The sequence below is a fragment of the Mauremys mutica genome, chromosome 20 (assembly GCF_020497125.1).
Source record: "Mauremys mutica isolate MM-2020 ecotype Southern chromosome 20, ASM2049712v1, whole genome shotgun sequence".
NCBI lineage: Eukaryota > Metazoa > Chordata > Testudines > Geoemydidae > Mauremys > Mauremys mutica.
Window position 1 is genome coordinate 10,759,976 of NC_059091.1, and position 20,811 is coordinate 10,780,786.

Consider the following 20,811-nt stretch of genomic DNA (forward strand, 5'->3'; position numbering starts at 1 on the left):
TCTGCCTCCGTCCGTGATGCCCCCCCCCCCGGAGCAAAGGGCTCTGCCCTTTGTAGTCCCTGCTCTGCCCCGCCCATAGCTGGGGACGGGGCGAACGCGCCCTGGCCCCGCCTCCTCCGGCGGGGAGCGTGGCGCGACCCGGGCTGCTCCGCCGCTCCCACTGCCGGGGTCGGAGCGAACGCGCCCTGGCCCCGCCCTTTCGGGCGGCGAGCGCGGCGTCTCCGGGTCCGGCTCGGTAGGGGGCCAGCCCGGCTCCCAACAGATCATTAATAGGTTTAGTTTTTATTATGTGGTGAAACTCTTTTTAAAGAGAAACTACCTTTTTGTGGGTAGGAAACAGAAAAACAATACTAATTGTGATTTATAAAATGTTTATGTTAAAACTTTTACTATATGTTGCATTCTTAACACCTTACAACATGAATTCTTATATTCTTCCTAGCTATTGAACAAAGTTTTGATCAAGATGGGAATGCTAATCGAACATCAGTTGAAGTCAGGATACAAAAAACACAGGTATGATCATCAAGTACGCATGGGGAAATCTGTTGATTTTAACAAAATCAACTAAGCTCCAGAAGACACACAATATTGTGGGGTGGGGAAAGGAAAGGGTTGGACTTTGCTGGAGCCTACATACTATTTTATACTTTGGCGGGGGGGGGGGAGGGAAGGGGAAGGGCAAGTGCATTTTGTTGTAAAATAATGTACTATATACTTTTACTCCTCAAAACTAGCACTCGGTATTGTCCTGGAAGCTTGTGGAGGTCATGACAGAATACAATAAGATCCAGACTCAGTTTCCAGAACGCAGCAAAGGACGGATACAGCGACAGTTAGAAATAAGTAAGTGACCTGAATTTTCTTCTGATATAGGTGGCTGAATTAACTTTTTTAATGGTCTTTGTTTGGTTTTTTTTACATCTTTTTGTTGCTTTGGTTTATACAGAATTGAAATAATACCCCCAGTCTTCTAGTTTTATTTTCCTCTATTCCAGTTTTTACTTTGTACCACCAGACAAGGTTTTTTTCAATAAAATGGCAGTGTAGTCCTGCATACTTCTCTGTAACTGTTCCTTTGGAACTTAACTCTTTAGATGATGAACACAAATAAGCTTCACTTGTTTGTTTTATGTTACAATTTAACCAGCTATTTATATTATGTGTAACTGTCTAATAGCTTCCGATATGGAAGAACTGATCATTCTGCAGATTAAGGTTAGTTTAAACATTGATTTTGTTCTCAGTAGATACTTCTAGACATCATCATTCTTTTACTAAAGTTACCGTCATGGTTTCTGAACATAGTCAAATCAGTGGCAAAAAATCCCATTGACTTCAATGAGCCAGAATTTCACTCACTATAGTATTGCCAGATTATCACCCAGAAAGATTGTTGACCTGTGCTGTTGAATGTTCTTATGCCTCTCCTGCTTCTTAGAATTGTAGCCTGTATTGTACAGCTATACCGAAAGAAGGACAGGAGACACTTGGTATGGTTTTAATCAGGCCACAACTTTATTATTAGATGTAGGGAACAACCGGGCAGATAAGTGTACGTGCAGGAAACTTCATGTTCATTCAATAGCTACCTGGCGGGCTTGTGCCAGCCCTGCTTTTTTTTCCATCCAGGTCCACCAGCCAACCCAATCCTGCGACTTTACTATTCCCCCCACTCTCAAATGAGGATTAAGGTGGCCTATAAGAAAGTGGGGTTGGCTCCTTGCCATACCAGTCATAGGCGCCCCGATTTCTCCCCCCCTCCCCCAATTCCATTCCTTTAACCAACACCTCCCTTTTAAGTCCTTTACCAAGCCATTTATCCAGTCACTGTATACCTTCCCCCTGTAGTACTAGCCCTGGACATCCACCCCCACTTACATGATGAGTTGTGACATAATAGCCTAACACCCTTCCTTCTTCACCATAACAAAGCCCTTCCTGAACCTGCTGTGGGGAAGGTGGGGAAAACCCCCACTCCACCTAGGCCAATCTGGTGGTGAGGGAAAAATTCCTTCCCAGCCCCCCTAGAAAGAAGTGGCTAGTGTGATGCCCACAGGAGGTCCTTCCGAACCTGGTATTTTGCCACCTCAGTGGGAGGAAGGGTGAGTTGTGCTCCGCCTGGTCTGGGGAAAAGAGGCTTCCTCTGCCAGGCTTGCCCCTTTTGAATTCCCCAGCCTTTCTAGTCCCTGAGTGTGTCAGTTTTGCAAAGCTGACTCACTCCCCCTTTTGCAGTAGCTTCTAAGCCTTGTTCCCCTTCCCTCCCTGGCCCATAAAGCACTATTCCCTCTCCCCCAGCAAGCCAGACACTCCCCACTGAAAGAAGGTGGTCATTTGTGTAAAACAGAAGATACTGGATATCCTGTTTGGGGGGGGGGGGTGGAAGGGGCTAAAACTTGGTTTGTCTTCTCTTGAACTTTTTCCACTATTTAACAATTAGTGTAATTCATAAAACCATCCATGAATATCTCTGGAGGAAGTGAAATATCACTATTTTGGTAACACCATTTCACTACTAACTTTCCCTTCCTCACTAGTTAGGTACATCTCTTATAATCTAAGGCAGGGATTTTCAAAGAAGCCTAAGGGAATCAGATTACTGAAAGTCAGTGGGTTGTGGACATCCCCTTAAGCTTCTTTAAAAATCCCAGCATTAAATGATTCACCCACACAGAGTGTGGCTATGTTGGTAGGGATGCTGCCCAAGTCATTGTATATTTGATCTAAAAGAGCATGAATTGGATAAAACAAGCTTCACTGTGTTGTATCCAAACTTATAAATTGAAATGACAGGTTCATGGGAAGTGTAAATCACATCTGAGGTTTTGTTTTGTTCTGGTTTGTTCAACTTTGTTTATCATTGCCTGGCTACAATATCGGTTGCTGTAAGTGCTTTATACAGAATGATTAAACTTGTGGGGGATCACTTCTTTCTGTTACCTTCACCTAAGTTAATGGAGGAGCAAAGTTTTCCACATTAGAAAGTTGTGAAATATGTTTCTAGCTGCTTTTTTCTCTGCATTCTTAACCAGAATCATGTCAAGTTATAACAAAAATCAACAACTTATTCTTCAAAGAAATTACTGAATAAACTTTTTGAGCAGGAATTAACACACACTCTGATATTTTTGGACATCATCTTAATACAGAGGTTCTTGTGGACTTCCTGCCCATCCATTCATGATTTTATAGACCATCACCTCTCTAGTTTTTGATTGTTACATTCCCTATGGCAATTGCTTATATGAAAAAGTAATATTAGGAAATTATTTAATGCATTGGTAGCAGTCTGGCTGTATTTGCCTGACCACCCCACCATTTAGCAGGAAATTAAGTCACTGGCTTTCTGGAGCACATGTATGGTGTAGCTGAACAGTCCTTACAGAGAGGAGCTTAGGAGAGGAGAAGCCAAGCCTTGAAGCATAGCTTGGGCAGGATTTTGTGGAGGTCCTTTTGTGACTAAAGCCAAATCCAGTAATGGGGTCAGGAAGTTTTGATGCACCACAACTTGTTTGGACTCTGGAGTAAGGCGGAAGAAGCCAGCACCATATGACTGGCCAGCTATTAGCAAACCACCAAAGTTTGACAAACCAGTCTGTAAATTTCTGTATCCAGGATTAGATCTTTGTGCTATGTGAAATTCCTGTTACATTCAATCTGGTAATATATAGATCTAAAAACCAAGAGTCTCTTTTGTCTGTTAAGTGCTATTTAGAACTTGAATTTCACTCTCGTTCATGATCTGTTCTTATTACCACTAAGAGCATTTATTACACTTCAACCTGCCTCTGCCACTGAATGATCATAAATGACTACCTCATCCTGCACTGAACCTGTAAAACATCTCCAGATACTATACAGAAATTGAGAATGATTGTCATTTGGTTTTGCTGCAGTATCCTAAATCATTGAAATCTTTTTCTTGTGAGTTTAACAGGCTGCCACCAATGCATTACTTCATTGTAACTTGTTGCTCTCCACTCAGTGTTTCATACTTGTATTCTTTTAAGTAAAATATTTGTTTATTAGTGATGAATGAAGAAATAATTCAAGGATGAACCAGCCAACAAATGACAATCATTTGTGGCCAAAATGTAATATGACTGGTGTAGTAATAGAAATGAAAACAATTGATGGTCTTTAAACTAAATAAATATCCCTTACGTTTCTCCCTGGCTTTTATTTGTATGTTAACTTTTAACATTTAAGATCTCTGGGAAACTTTGTACTTGTATAACCAGAAGAGATAAATATACTCAAATGATGCCAAATTAAAACTAGGCCTTGCTTGAGCACTAGCTAAGCAAGGTCTTCTGGGGGTCCTGTGTCCCGTGCAAGTTCTGCATTTCACAGGATGGTCCTGTATCCCTCTCAGGAATGGTATTCAGTGGGGGAAAGAAAAGATGAACTTCTCAACCCAGTCTTCCTTGCACCAGTGAAACCAGAGAGTGAGGAAACAATTTACTACTAGAAATCCTACCCCAAACCTCTTCTGGCAGTGGTACTGCTAAAGAGGGAAACTCAGGCCTTTGTTTTTGGGGGTGTTTTTCCTTGCCAATCTCCTTCCATTAGCTTGGGGTCCTCCTTGTTATGATGCCAACACTGATTAGGAGGTGTTGCAAAGAGCAGTGGGTCTAGAGGAACAAAACAGAGACTTGTATGTAGAATTAGAAATATATGCAGGAAGCAATATAAATAAACACAAGTTAATACATCTGAGTGGAAGGTCTGCAACCCAACTGTTCAGTGGGAGGAGCTATGTGGAAAGCAGTAAAACCAAAGAGATCTAAAGTGAATCTAGGACAGCAAATCTGATAAGCTCTCTACCATATTAAGGGAAAGAGGGAAGATCTCATGAGGCAGTGGAGAATTAAAACTCTTTGTTGCTGCTCCTTTTGTCGTTGTAGTAACAGAGTCCTTTTGTAACTGAGTTGCTGCTTTCCATTGGCTTCTCCTGCCAAGGTAATGGCACTTGATTAATTTTTTTGGCAGTTTGGCAATATCACGAATTATGGCTACTTTTATTTAAAGTTGTTTAAATTATTGTTTCTGACTAAAGTTAAGTCTTGTGTGCACTAAAGACTTAAATGAAGCCCTTGGGTTTAAGATTTGGGGCACCCTATTGTTTGTTGCCCCACCCTGACCTAGGGCTGGGGCTTACTGACTATTGTTGCTCAGCTCCTGGGACAAGGACCTGAGCCCTGAACTATTATCGTAGCTCAGCTCCTGATACAAGGACCTGAGCCCTGAACTATTATTGCTGCTCAGCCCCTGCTGTAAGGACCTGAGCCTAGAACTGCTGTGTTGCTGCCCCGCCCTGACTAAGGGCCTGGGCTTCCTGACTTTGTTAGTGCTCAGCTCCTGCTGCAAGGACCTGAGCCCCCCCTGGACTCTTGTGTGTTGCCCCTCCCTGACTAAGGGCCTGGGCTTCCTGACTTTGGGCTTGGCTACACTTACAAATTTGCAGCGCTGCAGCAGGGTGTGAAAACACACCCTCTGCAGCGCTGCAAATTGCGGCGCTACAAAGCGCCAGTGTAGTCAGAGCCCCAGCGCTGGGAGCCGCGCTCCCAGCGCTGTCCGTTATTCCCCACAGGGATGTGGAGTACGGACAGCGCTGGGAGAGTTTTCTCCCAGCGCTGGTGCTTTGACTACACTTAGCGCTTCAAAGCGCTGCCGCGGCAGCGCTTTGAAGTGTAAGTGTAGCCAAAGCCTTTGTTATTACTGCTCAGCTCCTAAGGTAAGGACCTGAGCTCTGAGACTAGTGCTACTGCCCCGCCCCGGGGCAAGGACCGGAGCCCTAAACCTAGCACTAAGTGTTTGGTGCCCCGCCCTGACTGCGGGCCTGGGCTTACAAGTGGCCCTGGGGGTTCAGCTCCTGCTGAGAGGAGCTGAGCTCAGGACTGCTGTGTCACTGACCCGCCCTGATTGAGGGCCGGGGCTTAGCGTATTGACTTTATTGGTGCTCAGCCTGCAGAAAGGATCTGAGCCCCTGGACTCTGGTGTGCTGCCCCGCCCTGAGCTAGGGTTAGGGCTTCTTGACTTTGTGTTTGCTCAGCTCCGGCTGCAAGAACCGGAGCTTAGAACTGGCTTGCTGCCCAGCCCTGACTGAGGGCTGGGGCATTGCAGTGACCGTGTGCCTTTGGTTTAGCGCCTGCCTGATGGGCAGAACCCCGACACCTTCAGAGCCCGAGGACTGATTTGGGGCCATGTAGTGAGGCTCCCGACGGCCCCTGAGAGGGCACGGTCCCCAACACCAGACTATTACATATGCTTTCTTCCTAGCTGGGAAAAACACCACTGATGAAGAACTGGAAGAAATGTTAAAAAGTGGTAATCCTTCTATTTTCACTTGTGATGTATGTATTCACAGCCCACTTTATGGCTATCACATATTCTATTTCTTCTATTCAGGAATACGTCAATCACATACTTATTAGTTATTTCCTATTTTCCTCCTTCAAAGATTATATCGGACTCCCAAATTACTAGACAAGCTCTGAATGAAATTGAGTCATGACACAAAGATATTATGAAACTGGAATCCAATATGCGGGCGCTACATGACATGTTTACGGACATGGCTATGTTTGTTGAGACTCAGGTAACTGAACCAATTCAAATATTGTCTTAGTAATGAAGTGCTTTGCATGTTTTGTAGTTTTCCTGTGAAAACAATACAGGACATTGACATATACTCAAATATCTAGCAATCTTGATAACTGCAACATTTTTAGATACCATTTTTTGTTTAAACACTATAATCATAACCCTGTACAAGTAAAGGCAAACTATTGAAGATTACACATCAAAGATGTTTTTTTTAAAAGGCCAGAAGGCATCATGTAGTCTGAGCTCCATGTCTGATCACATCTGCTAGGGATAATGAATAACTGCCATTGTAATCCATAAGATATACAAAAATGTATCAGATTCTAAAGGATGAGATTTTTGCAGTATATATTTAAGTACAAGTGTAAAACTATTTTTAGTGCTATAGTGTAATTTCCTGATCAGGGCTAGATAGTATTGTGGGTGAATACACTGACCTGAATTCAAATCTATATTTAGATCATAGAGTAAATTTGGCCTAACTAGGCCATAACAGGCAGTTAATATATTGAAAACTAACAGAATTTGTTAGCTATTGCAGAAGACTAACGTGGTGGTGGGTTAAATGTTGGGTGAGAAGTGTATTGGCAGTGATATAGAAAGAAAATTGGCATGCTACATACCCATACTTTGTTCCCATTAACAAATGGAAATTATAACTAAGTCCATAAGTGGGAGGGTGATAGCCAGTGTCCCCACCTCTCAATTTCATAAATGTTATCTTAATAAGGAGATGGGAAGAATAGATCATTTAGGGTTAAAAACAATTAACTCTATTTGCAGTATTTATAAAAATATGAAAAAATGTATTCAGTTGAACTGTATAAACTCTGTTCTTTGGATTCACTGACTTTTTTTTTTTAATATCATGAAATTAAACTGTGTTAGATCCACTGTGAAAGAATTCAGTGGGTAGTATTGTGAATAATCAGCCTATATTTAGCATATCCCTTTTTGGAGGATTTCACATTCTATACATCTGATATGTTGCCTTGATACAAAATGAATAAGTGTGAAAATTACTGGCATATTGTAAACTTGTACAGAAATGAACAAGTTATTTGTGCATCATTTTTAATGCTTTGCTGTTCACTGCTGCTGATTTTCTTCTGATGGACAAAAACATAGGTGACAGATCTACTGTAATATTTTCCAGATCTTGCATTTCATTCCCAAAGTTCTCATCATAACTGAGCTAAAATTCATTATATACTGGCATTTTAAGTAGTTAGTTTGGAGGAATCCACCTCCTGAAAACCTGTGAATAATTTTGAATGAATATTTTGTAGGTACCCTTGCCGTTTCCATATGTTTCTTCAGATACTGCTGAACTCTTTAGTATGCCAGTTGTAGATGAGCTATTAAAGCATACCTTTCACTTAGGAATATGCTTTAAATTATCAGTATTTTGTCCTTACCTGCCCTTACCAATATTTTTTTTTAGGTTAAAATATTTTTCCTATGAGACCTTGCTTCCCATTCCTTTTTTCCATCACATGTGGATGCAAAAATAAAAAGTTCAGCCATTAATACATAATTCTTTTCCATGTTTAAAATCATTTTGATATATTGTTTACTTAGGTTCATTATGCAGGGCTCCAGAAAATTCCAGTAGTGGTGTAAAATTTTTTTCTTAATTTTATTTTAAGGGTGAAATGATCAACAGTATAGAAAAGAATGTGGTGAATGCATCAGATGATATAGAACATGCTAAAGAGAACACAAAAGAGGCAGTTAAATATCAAAGTAAAGCACGAAGGGTAAGGTTTTTTTCTGGATTTTCAATAACTCAATTAATATGGCATAACATAAAGGTAGTTTTTACTGTAGTTAATTTCACATGCTGTAACTTGATGGTTTTTGAGTGCTTGCATAGGTCCATTCTGCTGTGGGTGTGCATGTGTCCCATGCACCAGTGCTGGAGAGTTTTCCCTAGCAATACCCAGGGGCAGCCCCAACCATTCCCAACCTCCTTGTGCATCGAAGAAAGAGGTATAAATGATAGAGCCACCTCTCCCTGAGTTCTTTCTTGCCATCCATGTCAGTGGTCAGAGCATTTGTGTTCTATGGCAAGTTTACAGCTCTGTGTTGCCAATCTGTATGCAGTGTTGGTGAGTGTGGCTGTTCTAACTGGGAGGCAATCTGTTTGCCAATAATGTGACAGCGGGTTTGAGAGAACAGGGTTCTTCAGTCCTTTGCTGCTGAGGACTGCCTTGTCTCTCTATCAGCTCTTCAGGCCTCCTTGGACGTGGCAGATTCTGTAGTGAGAGCTATGGTGATGTTGCTCCTGGTTGCAGTCCTCTGGGATCCCTGTGGAGGTGCAGCAGACAATTGAGGACCGTCCATTCAAGAAATGCCTTTTTCCTACCTAAAACAAAGTATTGCACTCAAGGACTTGGGTGGTTTTGTGGTCCTTGGGTCTCTACAGTTTGGCTGCAAAGCAGACAAAATTACCATCCTCAGTTCCAGCGTAGACAGCAGTATTATCCCTTCCATCAGGCTGACTGCTCTAAGGGAAGGCAAAGAAAGTCACAGAGGAGAAGGCTGTTGCCCTCTGTTTTCCTGGTCTCTTAATCTAGACATCCCCAGGCCTCAAGGCATTGGTTTGACTCTTATGTCAAGGACAGCATACTACCAGACCTGGGCCAAACTGATCCTTCTCCTCCCATATCCATACCCCCAGACAGAATATCCCATTTCCTACATGCTTGGCAGTCAGTCCATCACCTCAGACAAATGTGTGCGCACAAAGCATGATGGAATCAGGATTATACTCTGCATTTTCTTTCTGTCCACACCACCTTACCCTCCAGTCCCTCTTCAGGAACGCCCTCTCGAGTCTGTACTGAGGCAAGAAGTGCAGACTCTGTGTTCTTTGGGAACCATAGAAAAGGTTCCCCTTCAATATTTTCTAATACCCATGGCTAGAGGGTGTCTGAGACCCATTCGGAACCTGAACAAATATATCAAGAACATGAAGTTCTGCATGGCATTTCCTAGATCCAGGAGAGAGAGTATGCTGCCTTCGATTTACAAGATGCCTACTTTCATGTGATGATCCATCCTGGCCACAAGAAGTTCTGAGGTTTGTGGCAGGGGATGATCATTACCAGTTTCACCAAGCTGCCATTTGGTCTATCATTGGCACAGAGGATCTTTATCTAAGTGCATGACAATGGTGGCAGCCTACCTCCACCAGAGAGACATCCATGTTTATGCTTACCTGGAAGGTTGGTTATTTCGGGGTTGCTCTGGACACCAGGTGCAGGCTATGGTGAATCAAACTCTGTTCAATACTCTGGGTCTGAAACTAAGTGAAGAAATGTCCGTGGTATTGCCTCTGCAGAGAATAGAGTTTAGAGGAGTGGTCCTGGACTCTGCTTCTGCCAGGGCATTTCTGCTTCTTTCCAGATTTCAGACTCTACAAGACCTCTGTGTCCCCCTCAAGGATCATCCACAGACCACTGAGAGAAATCGTTTAAGGCTCCTAGGTCACATGACCAAATGTACGTATATTATTCCTAATGCCAGGCTGCATCTCTGAGCACTGTGAGATGGATCTGATCAGTCTATCACCCTCAGAGTTATCTAGACAAGCTAGTATGCATTCTGGACATGATAGCATCATCTCTTAGCTGGTGGATGAGTCAAAACAATGTGGGCTCCCTTGCACTGCTTGACTTTGGTAATGGAAACTTCAGTCATGGGGTGAGAAGCACATCTGGGTGACCTTCAGACTCGGGGTTTGTGGACTATACAGGTTACATATCCTCCTTAAGTTGCAAGCAATGTTCTCTATGCACCAGCATTTCCTGCCTCACGTCAGGGCAAGACTATCCAGGTGCTCACCACCACCACCACAGTGGCATTTTTTGTGAACAAATGGGTGGTACTAGGTCAGACAGCCTGTGCCAAGAGGCAGTCAAGCTGTGGAATTTCTGCATACAGAGCTCCGTCACTCTCAGGGCATGTTGCCTGACGGAGATTCAAAATAGCTTGGCAGGTTGTCTGAGCAGATCCTTCAACATAGACCATAAATGATCTCTCAACCCAGCTGTTCTAGTTTGTGTTCTGCATAGAAGGGTTTCTGTTGGCCAATCAGTTTGCAACCTGGCAAAGCAGAAAATGTCCCTGATTCTGCTTCAGGGTTGGTCAGAGCCCAGAATCAATATCCAACACTTTTCTGTTTTTTCATGGGACAAGGGCCATCTGTATGCATATGATAAGGTCATGGCAGAATGATCCTCATAGCTCCAGTCTGTCTGAGACAGCCACGGTATTCAGACCTACACAACCCATTCACCAATAATCCTGCCCATTACCAATAACCAGAGACCTTGTCACACAGAACCATGGTTTGGTGTTCGATCAAATCCTAGTGCCACACCTCATGGCATGGTTCATCAATGAATGCACAAGATATTTATTGCTCAGTGGCTGTCCAGAATGTTCTCCTTAACATCAGGAAACCTTCCACATGAGCGACTTACCTGAGTAAGTGGCACCAGTTCTCTATCTGGGTGGCCTCCCATAATGCCATCTACACAGAAAATGATTCAATCGATTCTAGACTACCTCTCACTTCTTAAGGAGTCAGATCTAGCACTCACTCCATTAGGGTGCACATGGCAGCCATCTCAGCATTTCATGCTCAAATTGATGGTAAGACTGTGTTTACTCCCTCTATCACAACAGGTTCCTGAAAGGTTTAGATAATTTCTGCCTGTGGAGATGCAGCAGTATCTTGAGATTTGAATTTAGTGTTGTCTACTCTTGTGAACCCTTCTGTTGAACCTTTCACATCATGCTTACTTCTGCACCTTTCACCAGCAGTAGCTTTCTTAATGGCTATTATCTCCATTAGGAGGATGAGGAACAGAATGCATTGGTCACTGATCAGTAATATACAGTTGTCTACAAAGACAAAGTTCAGCTACGTTTCTCTCCAAAGTAGTGTGTGATTTCCACCTGAATCAGTCTACATATACTTGACAGTTTTCTTCCCAAAGCTGCATACTCACAGGGACAAATGAAGACCCACTCTCCTTTCCTAGTGCAGTGAAGTCTACTATTGCACTGTTCCGCTGTGAAGGAACTGAGGGAAGCACTGGGCAGTTCTTCCTTTTATACTTCCCACTTAGGAGCAAGAGCAGCTTGGGCATGGGTGTGGCTGTCCCCAGTAGTACATCTAAATCCTCAGCACCAGAGCGTGGAGGACATACACCCCCGCCCCTTGCTGTAATGGACATATGCCGCGCATCTCGAAGAACAACATTTATGCAACTTTTTTTGTTTTACTTGTATTTCTATACTGTAAGCATGTGAACATACAAGAAATAATGCTTAGCTTTTTTAGAGTTACTATGTATGGGTCAAATGAAATTGGATTTGAAAATTTATATTCAAATTGTCCATGGTCTCTACATCCTTAAAAAGTGAAATCAGTTTCTTTACTAAATTTCCTCTTCCCATCTGTTTTAAACTCCATTTGTTATTACAGGATATAGCTTACCAAATTTGTTCTGAATAGACTTTAATGTGAATTAGAATATTACTTCTGAAGGGTAGAAATTTGTGGAGGGGAAATTCCACCATTCACATGCAGTAAAGATTGACTTTTTTTCTTTAAAGCAAATTATTTCTGAATGCATAAAAACCGTACACCCAAAAGAAGTGTTTAAAATGTGTCACTGGTAAGTAACTTCTATGGCACAAAGTTATTCAGGAGTGAAATATGTTTATAAAGACTTAGAACCTCTCTAATTGAAAGACTTATCTGGACATGTGGTTGTAATAATATATTTAAAATTAATTTGATTTTTCTGCTAACGTAAATCTCCTTCAGCAAAGTGGAAATTCCATTCATACTATATTATTTTCAAGATTCAGTGGCCATAGTTTATCATTGACATGCACTTCTATAAATGTAGGAATCATCATAATTTGATGGGCATCATACATGGTTCAAAGAAATGAAATGGTGTGATGTCATTGGAAAGGTTTATTTTTAAAAGCCGCATTTAATTCACTTGCATTGACACTGAAAATGCTTCAGTGTTTGAATATGCTTCTTCCCTTCAGCCCCCAAGATGAGTCATTATGAAGTCAATAATCTACTAAAACAATTGCTTTTTGACCTCTGAACACTAATGGTTTTGCAATCTAGCATCTGCATTATATTAATATTCTTTTAAAACTGCAATGGAATTTTCTGAGTTATGTAATACAGTGTGTGGGGTGGAGGTGGCAAGGGAGACTACAGCAAGAATTTTCTTTGTTCTTGGCATGTTAAGTAACTTCAGAGCAGGCAAGTCATATGGAAAGACCTGACTGTAGAATTGTACTTAGATTATTTTATAGATAAATAATCTTTGGTTTCAAGAGCAAATTATACACAGTCTGTTTGAGGTGTATATATATTCTCTGTCCCAGTACCCTCTACGTAAACATATAATTTTTTTCTGTATTGGGAACTGTTAATATGTTTAAAATGAAGTAGATATGGGAGCCCAAATGTTTTCTTGTAAATCCTGGCAAAAAAGCTAATAAACTCTAGCCTCACTAGATTAGAGATCCTTTTAAGAAACCAAGTGGCAGTCAAAAATGGTAGTCAGGACCATTTCAGGCTTCAAAAATTAAGGTGGTTCTAAAAAGATTGAATTTCTTTTCTAAAGATCGAGAATAAATCCAGATCCTGTTTAACACTGTGTTCTGAAACTAATCACCTTGCTTTTCTTTGACAGAAAAAGTGGATAATTGTCATTATATCCCTGGTGTTGGTTGCCTTAATTGCTCTAATTGTTGGTCTGTCAGTTGGTATTCGATGATGCTTGGATAACTTCAGCATGCGTGTATCTGCCAATGCGGCAGTAAGTAACTAATAAACTAATTTGCTTCATTGTTGTTGTTTAGTTTTGAGAACTCACTACGCAAACCCCCAGTACCTTTGGCCCACTGCTAGGCCGCAGCCTGGGCTTTCTAGGCCGGAGCTCCCCGGCTCCTCAGCCTTCCCCAGCCCTGCTGCACTCAGGTATCTAGTCTCAAGCCCTAAGCAGCCAGGCCCATCTCTCTCTATTGCCAGAGAGAGACTGTCTGGGCTCCTGGCTTCCCTGCCTTCTTATAAGGCCCTGTTCCTCAGTTTGGGGCGTGGCCCCCAGCTGCAGCCACTTCCCCAATCAGCCCAGCTTTTTAGAGCAGGGCTCTCAAGCCCTGCCAGGCCACTTTTTAAACCCCTTCGGGCAGGAGCAGGGTAGGAGCAGAATCCACCCTGCTACAGTTGCCTTAATTGCTCTAATTGTTGGTCTGTCAGTTGGTATTCGATGATGCTTGGATACAGTGGTTTCCCCAGGAATTGAAATTAGGGGGGGTGTTCGAATTTACAGGGGGGGTGTCAGGACCAATGAGATATGTAAAAGAGATATGAATAAAGTAAATGTTTTGTTAGGATTATGCAAATTTAACATAAGAATAATGCAAGTTACACCAAAACACATAACAGGTCTAGATTTCTAAAAAAAATATACATTTAAAAAAAAAGTATTTAATTTAAATTGACTTTTGAAAAGTAAGCCATCATAGGGTAAGAGGGAAGATCCTCTCATGGATCAGTAACTGGTTAAAAGAAGGGAAACAAAGTGTAGGAATAAATTATCAGTTTTCAGAATGGAGAGAGATAAATAGTGGTATCCTTGAGGGGTCAGTACTGGGACCATCCTATTCAACATATTCATCTGGAAAAATGGGTAAACAGTGAGGTGGCAAAATTTGCAGATGATACAAAATTATTCAAGATAGTTAAGTCCCAGGCAGACTGCGAAGATCTACAAAGGGATCTCACAAAACTGGGTGACTGGGCAACAAAATGGCAAATTAAAGTCAATGCTGATAAATGCAAAGTAATGCACATTGGAAAGCAATCTCAACTATACATACAAAATGATGGCATCTGAATTAGCTGTTAACACTCAAGGAAGAGATCTTGGAGTCATTGTGGATAGATCTCTGAAAACATCCACTCCATGTGCAGCAATAGTCACAAAAGCAAACAATGTTGGGAATCATTAAGAAAGGGATAGATAATAAGACAGAAAATATCATATTGCCTCTATATAAATCCATGGTACGTGCACACCTTGAATAGTGTGTGTAGATCTGGTCACACATCCTAAAATATATATATTGGAATTGGAAAAGGTACAGAGATGGGCAACTAAAATGATGAGGGGTATGAAACAGGAGGAGAGATTAAAGTGACTGGGAATTTTCAGCTTAGAAAAGAGATGACTAATGGGGATATGATAGAGGTCGACAAAATCTTGACTGGTGTGAAGAAAGTGAATAAGGAAATTTTATTTAATCCTTCACATAACACAAGAACTAGCAGTCACCCAATGAAATTAATAGGCAGCAGATTTTAAAAAAACAAAAGGAAGTATTTCTTCACACAATATAAAGTCAACCCAGGGAACTCTTTGCCAGGGGATGCTGTGAAGACCAAAACTATAACAGGATTTTAAAAAGAACTAGATAAATTCCTGGAGAACAGGTCCATCTGTGGCTATTAGCCAGGATGAGAGGGATGCAACGCCATGCTCTGAGTGTCCCTAGCCTGTTTTCCAGAAGCTGGGAATGGGCAACAGGGGATGGATCACTTGATGATTCCCTGTTCTATTAATTCCCTCTGAAGCACCTGGCCTTGACCACTGTTGTAAGACAGGGTACTGGGCTATATGGACCATGGGTCTGACCCAGTATGACCATTCTTATGTAAAAATTAATTATAATAAAAATGTTTAGTACAGAAACTCCCCAACATAATGACCTCTCAAGATAGCAACAATGTGAGATAACAACCTTGGCAAATACTGCATTTTAAAAATCTTGGCCTACTGGGAAACATATTTATATAAGTTTCCATTCCCAGTCACAAATCTAGCATTCTGGAGCAAAGTGACTAAAATATAGTCCAACAAACAAATGTTTATTTAACATGCCCCTCACTTTTCCCTCCACCGCACTCCACTCACCGGTGTTGTCCTTGGTCAGTGGAGACTCAGAGTTCAGAGGTGCTTTCACGTGAGTACACCTTCCAGGTGGGGGACAAAAAGGCACAGTTTGCTCTGGCCACGGCTGTTCGTTGTGCCATGGTTCACTTTACCACTCTGTTGCCAATGGCCCTGCACAGTCACCTTCTGCTGTCACCTACCACTGTGACCTCTGCGAGTTGGTCTCTTGAGGTTCCACCAGCTCTCAGTGATTTCAGCTGAGCTCTCAGTGTGGGAACCTTGCTGCTAGTGCAGTCTGGGCTGTCTCTTACACAAAAACACTGTACCCACAGGAACACTGTCCCCACAACAGGACTAAGCAGATTGTCAGTGATTTCAGCTGCAGTGGTCACTTAACAGAACAAAAGACTATCTATAGAGCCTAATCAGCTCTGTCTTTAAACAGTGGAGAGGGACAGGTCCCCACCCTCTCTCTTGATGCCTTAAAATCATCACAGACTAAGTACAGTTCTACTGCCCTTTACTCATACAATAAGAACAACATTTCATCCCCCCTTCCCCCCACATTCAAGTGGTTTGTAACCCAACCCCAGCCAAAATCTATCACTTGGACACACAGCTCTGTTTGCTGGATACCTAGGTAGATTAGGTGTGAATGTAAATATAATCTGGCCCTGAAGCCTTAGCCCCCAGCTCATCACTAGCTGTCAGGGAGAACTCATTTAGACTTTGCTTACAAATCATCATTTGAAATTATTAGGTTGGCCAACATCAACTAAATGAATGTACTGACATCATACAAAACAGCTGTATAAGGAAGCAAGGAAGCTAGTCTATGTTCATACTTTTCAAATATATTATACTTTTTCAGATACACATATTTTATCAGCAAAGAATCCTGTGGCACCTTATAGACTAACAGACGTTTTGCAGCATGAGCTTTCGTGGGTGAATACCCACTTCTTCGGATGCAAGTAGTGGAAATTTCCAGGGGCAGGTATATATATGCAAGCAAGAAGCAAGCTAGAGATAACAAGGTTAGTTCAATCAGGGAGGATGAGGCTGTGAATGGCTTGCCAACTACAGAACCAGTTTCTCCTCCCTTGGTTTTCACACCTCTACTGGTAGAACAGGGCCTCATCCTCCCTGATTGAACTAACCTCGTTATCTCTAGCTTGCTTCTTGCTTGCATATATATACCTGCCCCTGGAAATTTCCACTACTTTCATCCGAAGAAGTGGGTATTCACCCACGAAAGCTCATGCTGCAAAACGTCTGTTAGTCTATAAGGTGCCACAGGATTCTTTGCTGCTTTTACAGATCCAGATTAACACGGCTACCTCTCTGATACTTGACATATTTTACCATACACTGTATAAGCTTTTAAAGTGTGTATTAATGTTTCAGTTTAAATTCAGATTTCCAAACAGTCACTAAATTGGTATGTAACTAGCTCACAAAACTTGGGGGGGTGTTGGGAAAATTCAGGGGGGGTGTACACCCCCCCTGGGGGGGGTGTAGGGAAATCACTGCTTGGATAACTGCAGCATGCGTGTATCTGCCAATGCGGCAGTAAGTAACTAATAAACTAATTTGCTTCATTGTTGTTGTTTAGTTTTGAGAACTCACTACGCAAACAAGCTATCTTGTACAAACGTTTAACGCATATACAGTGTAATACTAATGACCAGGCATGGGGGAAGGACATGACCAAGTAGTGAATATTGTCAGTCTCTAGTTGCTGTAAAAGCCCTTATGTTCAAAAATAATTCAAAAGATATCTACGAAAACTGAGATTTAGTGGTAATTTTATGTAATTTTACAGAGTTCAACCTCATTATGTAAGAGGTTGACAGTGGGACAGATCCTCAGCTGGTGTAAATTGTCACAAGCCTGTTAACTTTTACATGGAAAATGCACACCAGCTGAGGATCTGCCCAAGGTGAGAAATCATTTTCACTTGGAGTTTAACTTTTATCACATAGTGTGTTTACAATTATAAAGAGCTTTCAAGACACCCATATTACATATGCCAGTCTGAAGCCAGAGTGTGTTTTGCAACACAAGTGCATTAAGATTTCCCAGTTAGAAACCAGACTTTTTAAATCGTACGCTTTCTAATCAGCTCTTTTATGAGATGGCAATATTTAGAAGTGGGAATCTGCACAAGATACTAACTCTAAAATAACAATGCAAATTTGTGTTTTTGAGACTTCTCAGCCTTTTTCTATATTAGCGGAACAAGTTATTGTCATCTACGTAGCAACATTTTCTTCAGTCACAATCTACGCTGATGATCTGCAAGGATGAAAAGGTCAATGATTCAGAACTTGAAAGGGAAACTCTGTTGTACTTATGATCTTAGATACTCTGTATACTAAAAGGATGGTCATACTGGGTCAGAACAATAGTCCATCTAGCCGGGTATCCTGTCTTCAGACAGTGACCATTGCCAGATGCTTCAGAGAGAATGAACAGAACAGGGCAATTGAGTGATCCATCCTCTGCTTTTGGCAGTTGGAGGTTGATACACCCATAGTGCGGGGCTGTGTCCCTGACCATCTTGGCTTATAGCCATTGACCAGCCTATCCTTCATGGATTTACCTATTCTTTTGTGAACCCAGTTACACTTTTGGCCTTCACAACAGCCAATGGCTACTTCTGTATCTTTAAAACCTGGAAATATTGACATAATTAGAAGCAGCATTCTCTTTCATACAGCTCATCAGGAATAGTTATTCCTGATACTGCCCAATTCTCAGTTCTGCATTCCCACTTCATCACATCTCTCCCCCCTTCGAAACCAAATTGAGCAGGGTCACTTCAGCCAGTGACTTGGGGAAGTTTGAACCTACCTACATTCCCATGGATGCCCCATCATCCCTCCCCCTTCCTGGGGGAGAATTACACCGGGCCCTTCCAGTTTCACGCCCCCCTTTAAGTTGGGTGTGCTCGAGGGCACTCGTAGTCTGCAGGTGGGAAGGCTTATGCAGCCTGTGTCCTTTCCACCCCTCCCCCCAATACTCCTGGGGTTCAAACTGGGATGGGGTCTTTTCCCAGTGGTCCAGTCTGGAGGACTGAGATTCAGGTTCTCTTGGTTAAGAGCCCCCCTTTTGACTTGGCCACTCTCTGGAAAGGTTCCTCTGTGCTGGGCAAGGGTCCTAAAGCCGTTTTCCCCTTGTCTCAGGCCTTCCTCACCCTCTGGCAGGGGTCACAGGATCGGCAGTACTGTCGGACAGTAGTAAAGACCCCAGGCCAGTAAAAGCTCCATAGCAGCCTCTGCTGGGTACGTCAGACTCCCTGGTGCCCTGAGAGGGGAATGTCATGGGCCTGGCACAGCAGCTGGCAGCGATACTGCCGGGGTACCACCAGCTGCCTCCTGATTTCCCATGACTCCATTTCTCCTGGGGAAGCCCATTCTCGGTACAGGAACCCCTGCTCCCACAGGAACCTTTTCCAGCAACCTCCCCCCATGGTCTGTACCACACTGAGGTCAGCCAAGTCCGTTATCTTCCGCAAGGAGGGATTTTTCTGCAACTCGGCCTGGAACTCAGCCATTCCGACAGGGATGGAGACCTGCTCTCTCTCACCGTCTGGCTCTGAAGTCACAGCCTCCTTGAGCTGTGTCTCTGGGTATTCCCTCCCCATCAGAGTAGGGTCCTGCTCCCCGAGGTCTGGGCACAGTGTCCCTTGCAGGCTCGGGCTATGGCTCACGACCAGGGCACGCTAGGGGTTGCTTGGCCAGTTCTCCATGTCCCCCCCCCATTAACACCTCAGTGGGTAAATGGTGGTGCACCCCCACTTCTTTGGGGCCCTCCTTGTCCCCTCATTTCAAGTGTACCTTTGCCATGGGCACCTTGAATGGGGTCCCACACACCCCTGTCAGGGTCAGATAGGTGTTGGGCATCACCTGATCTGGAGCTACCACCTCGGACTGGGCCAGCGTCACCTCAGCGCCCGTGTCCCAGTATCCATAGACTTTCCTCCCATCCAGGGTCGCCCAGAGGGCCTGGGGCAAAGCAATTTCAGGGGCCCCTTCAATAAAAAAAAGTTGCAATACTGTAGAATACTATATTCTCATGGGGCCTCCTGCAGGGCCTGGGGCAAATTGCCCCACTTGCCCCCGCCCCCACCCGCTCTGGGTGGCCCTGGAAATGGGTGACATGGGATAGATCACTTGACGATTACCTGTTCTGTTCATTTCCTCTGAAGCGCCTGGTATTGGCCCCTGTCAGAAGACAGGATACTGGGCTAGATGGACCATTGTTCTGACCCAGTATGACCATTCTTGTGTTCTGATTGCTCATAATCTTAATCAGTTACTACTGTGCCAACTAAGTGCATGTCATTTAAATTGACCCGCAGAACAGTTATTACAGGCAATAATGCATGAGGACAAAAGCCCTTTGATCCTGGCATTAGTTTGCAGGGTGAGTAGAAGAAAACCTCTGCTTGCTTGCAAAGTGAGCACATTTACTATGGCGGCTCAGAGAGATGATGGACATGGGCCCCGTGATGGAGTCTCTTTTCAGAGTCAAAAGCACTTTGAAGACAATAGTTCTTGCAGTTTGGTTCATCTGATGCAAATTAGTTGCTTTCTGCTGGCTCTGCTCCTGTAGCTTTGTTTAAAGTTGCTATGGAAAATGTAAAGTTCCCAGACTGCTGTTTGCTGGCTTATTACAACCCCTTCCATGCAGGCTGTGCATGGAGCATCTTCCCCATGTCTCCCTCAGATGCACTGTGACAAAATTCCTCCTCTACCTTGCGCTTATTGGCGGATTTGCTCGCCTTACAGATTTACCCTGTGGATCAGGAAACAGCCCAGCCCAGTCCAGGTCAATTCCTCCTGTGTTTGATCAGGAGTTGGGAGGTTTGGGGGGAACCCGGGCCCGCCCTCTACTCCGGGTTCCAGCCCAGGGCCCTGTGGACTGCAGCTATCTAGAGTGCCTCCTGGGACAGTTGTACAACAGCTACAACTCCCTGGGCTACTTCCCCATGGCCTCCTCCCAACACCTTCTTTATCCTCACCACAGGACCTTCCTCCTGATGTCTGATAACGCTTGTACTTCTCAGTCCTCCAGCAGTGTGCCTGCTCCCTCTCGGCTTCTTGTACACCTCTTGCTCCCAGTTCCTCGCACGCACTTCCTCTCCTCTGGTTCCCCAGCTCCCCCTTTAGCCTGACTGGAGTGAGCCCTT

General features: G+C 43.3%; 1 pseudogene; it reads left to right on the forward strand.

Annotated features, from left to right (window-relative positions):
* Positions 1-423: 423 nt before the first annotated feature.
* Positions 424-13,436, forward strand: LOC123353770 (annotated as a pseudogene).
* The last annotated feature ends 7,375 nt before the right edge of the window (positions 13,437-20,811 follow it).